A 4,915-nucleotide genomic window follows, 5' to 3' on the forward strand; every position below is an offset into this window, starting at 1 on the left:
TATAGACACACTGCATGGCCGCCTAGTAAAGTCAGTTCATGTAAAGTCAGCTTGCTGTAAGTGAGAGGATGTTGACGTTGCCCTCATATTCCTGTTGTTGTTTTGTTGATTTGCCCGTGTGTGTGCTGCTCATTAGGCTGCTGAGAGGGACGTGTTTAGCCCCCAAGACGGTGGCTTGAAGGTGACATCTGTCTGAGAGAGAGAGAGAGAGAGAGAGAGAGAGAGAGAGAGAGAGAGAGAGAGAGAGAGAGAGAGAGAGAGAGAGAGAGAGAGAGAGAGAGAGAGAGAGAGAGAGAGGAGCTGGAGGGGAGAGAGAGGAGAGTAGCTGCTGGAGGGGAAGAGTGAGAGAGGGGGGAGAGAGAGGAGAGCTGGAGGGGAGAGAGAGAGGAGAGGAGATAGTTGGGAGAGGAGAGAGAGAGGAGAGGAGAGCTGGAGGGGAGAGAGAGGAGAGGATATAGTTGGGAGGGGAGAGAGAGAGGAGAGCTGGAGGGGAGAGAGAGGAGAGGAGAGCTGGAGGGGAGAGAGAGGAGAGGAGAGCTGGAGGAGAGAGAGAGAGGAGAAGAGAGCTGGAGGGGAGAGAGAGGAGAGGAGAGCTGGAGGGGAGAGAGAGGAGAGCTGGAGGGGAGAGAGAGGAGAGGAGAGCTGGAGGGGAGAGAGATGAGAAGAGAGCTGGAGGGGAGAGAGAGAGGGAGAGAGAGAGAGAGAGAGAGAGAGAGAGGAGAAGAGAGCTGGAGGGGAGAGAGAGAGGGAGAGAGGGAGAAAGAGAGAGAGAGAGAGCCACACTGTGCTGCTATAAATACGCGGTGGTCGTGACAGCTCACGGCGGAAGCAGCTGAGCAGCGGAGCTTTGCTGTGCCGCATGCCTCCTAGCCACCCTGTCACTTCTACAGAGATCTTAATTATTCTGCACTGGCAGGTCCCCTCTGCTCACTGCTAGCACTCTGACACACAGGGGTCTGTCAGAGGGCTCCCATCACTCTCTGTGACACACTGTTCTGAGCCGGAACATGTAAACACCAGCAGTGTACATAGTAATCACTACACAATATATCTGAGGTAGTGTGTAGTACACATAGTAATCACTACACAATATATCTGAGGTAGTGTGTAGTACACATAGTAATCACTACACAAGACACCTGAGGTAGTGTGTAGTATACATAGTAATCACTACACAATATATCTGAGATAGTGTGTAGTACACATAGTAATCACTACACAATATATCTGAGGTAGTGTGTAGTACACATAGTAATCACTACACAAGACACCTGAGGTAGTGTGTAGTATACATAGTAATCACTATATATCTGAGATAGTGTGTAGTACACATAGTAATCACTACACAAGACACCTGAGGTAGTGTGTAGTATACATAGTAATCACTATATATCTGAGATAGTGTGTAGTACACATAGTAATCACTACACAAGACACCTGAGGTAGTGTGTAATATACATAGTAATCACTACACAAGACACCTGAGGTAGTGTGTAATATACATAGTAATCACTACACAATATATCTGAAGTAGTGTGTAATATACATAGTAATCACTACACAATATATCTGAGGTAGTGTGTAATATACATAGTAATCACTACACAATATATCTGAGGTAGTGTGTAATATACATAGTAATCACTACACAATATATCTGAGGTAGTGTGTAATATACATAGTAATCACTACACAATATATCTGAGGTAGTGTGTAGTACACATAGTAGCCTAATCACGACACAAGACGTTTGAGATAGCGTGTAGTACACACAGTAATCACGACACAAATCTGTAATGTTTCATGGACTGGGTCTCATCCTCAAAGTCTCTCTCTCGATAGACGTGCCTACAAAACTGCATCTGTTGGACGTAGTTTCTAATCTTAACGGGGGCGTGTACGCTTATGGGTTGGCAGTTAGAGACCATAAAACAGGTGATATTTTAACATGGTGTGAATGACCTCTGCTGCCCTGCGGATGACGCTGGTAGCTTTAGAGGCATACCGGAGCGGAGGCGCATCTTTATCACCATCGCAGACTTATTGCAGGCTTATTGGCGACTTATAAATGGGGCTAGCATCTCCACACTCAGGTTTCAACGGCAGTCAAGGTCACACAGTTGCACAAATGTGTGTGCGCACGTACACACACACAGAGTTGCTTATCCAGTGCATTTCTTTTTTTCTTTTTTCTTTTTTTTGTATCTCTCTTTCTCCGATTTTTCTCTGTTTTCTCCCCATCCCAATTTAGTCATTGTGCCAATTCCCCCCGCTCCCCTACCTGGTTGTTGTGCGCATGTTCTCCTGCTGGTCGGTACAAGGGAACCCTGAAGTATCCGCACGCTTCCTCCGACACGTGCGGCGACAGCCAGTGGCTCTCTTCTCACCTGTGAGAGAAAACAGGGTTCTGGGGTGTTTTTCAATGTATGTGATGTATAGATTGGGGGGAGATGGTAGCATGTAACGGTGTCAGAGAGGTCGAAGTGCATGCAGACGGTGATAGAAGAAGCGGTTCAGAGGCATAGCCAGCAGAATGTTTAGCAGCCAGCAGAATGTTTTGAATTCCGATCTAAGACACAACAAGCTGATACCGTGGCAGGGCACAGAGGCAGAGCGCGATGGAGGTTTTGACAGTAATGAAACGTTTTGAAATGTGTGAAAGGTTATTAGCAGTTGTCATGACAGCGCATGACAACCAGAAGAGGGGCGGGCTATCGTTGCTATGACGAAGATCCTATAAAGCTGACAGTGTTTCCGGGTGTAAGCCAGACCAAGAGCGGCTAAGGGCAGACTACAATCTGACTAGAGACTCTCTCCTCTCATCACGGAGAGGGGGGGGGGGGGGGGGGAAGGATGCCACATCATTATTAGCTTCGGCTACCACGAGGATGGTCTTGGCTAACGACCAGGCCTGACCACCATTGGACTGAATAGCAGAAGGACGATAGCAAGGACGATACAATTTGATAACATCTGATTATGAGGTTCTGTTTATTGAATAAACAACGCTCTTCCAAGAAAGGTATTACGCTGTGTCAAAGTGTCGAATTCTTACGAAGGTGGAGGATTATTATGGTTTGCGGATCGCACTAACGGGGAGAGATAAGGATTGTATCAGCCAGTGTATGAGACGTCAGGACCATTAAAAGTACACAACGCAGATGGGGAGATGATTACACAAGCCAAACAGATGAAGACGTGATACTGGCCGATTGATCAGAATCTAACACCTGGCAGCGAGGGCTCTCATTGGTGAAGTGTAACGCGTGGGAGGTCACGTTGCCTTCCTCAAGTCCTGCCTCCGCTGAGCAAGCGCCCAGACCTGACCTGTAGGCGTCGCTGTTCACAACGTCAGTTTCCCACCCACGGCTTCCCTCCCCCTAACCCAGCCAAACGGGTTAGTATAGCGATCAGCCCAAGCCAAGGCAATGCTGACTCCGGGAGTCGAGACCGCAGCCTCTTGCATTGGTGACGAGCGCAATCTCCGCTACGCCACCTGACCGCCTTATCCAGTCCATTTCATCTGCACAATAATTCTATCTTGACCGTGAGTTCAGGTTTTATTTGGTTGTAATCGGATTTGAAACATCTCTCATCATTACATAGTACACATCCCTGCACGTATCCCATAATACCAGACTACCTTTGTTGCATTATTTTCAATTGTACTCCTCACACTGGAGGTAAGATAAGTGCCCGCTGCTCACCCAGAAATAATTTCTCATGTTGTTCCTGCAGAGCCATAACTGGCTCCCTGCGATGACAATGACTGATACTCTTGTGCTGCCTTTATCTGGGCCCAATGTGTGTGTGTGTGTGTGTGTGTGTGTGTGTACGTGCTCGCTTTTGTTTGTATGTGTGTGCATACGTGTTTGCGCTTGTGTGTGTGTGTGTGTGTGTGTGTACGTGCTCGCTTTTGTTTGTATGTGTGTGCATACGTGTTTGCGCTTGTGTGTATGTGTGTGTGTGTGTGTGTGTGTGTGTGTGTGTGTGTGTGTGTGTGCGTGCCTGCGTGCGTGTGTGTGTGTGTGTGTGTGTATGTGTGTGTGTGTGTGTGTGTGTGTGTGTGTGTGTGTGTGTGTGTGTGTGTGTGTGTGTGTGTGTGTGTGTGTGTGTGTGTGTGTGTGTGTGTGTGTGTGTGTGTGTGTGTGTGTGTGTGTGTGTGTGTGTGTGTGTGTGTGTGTGTGTGTGTGTGTGTGTGTGTGTGTGTGTGTGACACTAACTGGCACCAGTGGATAGATTACCTAATACAGTCCAAGAGCGTTATTAGACCCCAGGGCGCTGGCTGTCGCTCTGAGTTCTGTTTCTACCCTTTTAATTATTCATCAAGGTATTGCCTGGGATGTAACCTCAATTACTGCGGGCTGCGGGGCCAGGTCATGTGTTGTTAACACCGCGCTGTGATCAGAGCCACCGCAGGGAAGCCTGCCAACAGGAAGAAGCGCCGTGCGGCTTGGCACTCCACCCACCGCCACTCCATTGGCTCGGCGTCTGCAATGACCCGGCGCGGGTCATGTGAGAGGAGAGGCGGACCAATTCTCCAGGTCCCCTGCGGTCACAATGGGGAGAGGAGGACGTGTAAATACTGTAATACCAGAGCTTGATTGGTGTGATCAGCGTGTGGGGGAGTGGGGGAGGGGATGATGGTTTTAATGAGCCTCAGGGTGGGTGAGATGGGAGCTCTCTCCGGGACCTACCTGGAGTGGACAGACACACATACACACAGACAGACAGGCAGTCCGGAACCCCCAGCAGACCTGGCAGCAGCCAAACAACACTGCATAGACAAACACAGGGGTCAGAGGTCGTTCTGATCAGTATGGCTGGGAGGCTGGTGACGCTGCCGCTGCTGTGAATGTAAAAACAAAAGCTTCATTCACATTCACACAAGAAGCCGAGTCGAAAAGCAACCTTC

This window comes from Notolepis coatsorum (assembly GCF_963971535.1).
Source record: "Notolepis coatsorum genome assembly, chromosome: 18".
In the NCBI taxonomy this organism is placed as follows: Eukaryota; Metazoa; Chordata; class Actinopteri; order Aulopiformes; family Paralepididae; genus Notolepis; species Notolepis coatsorum.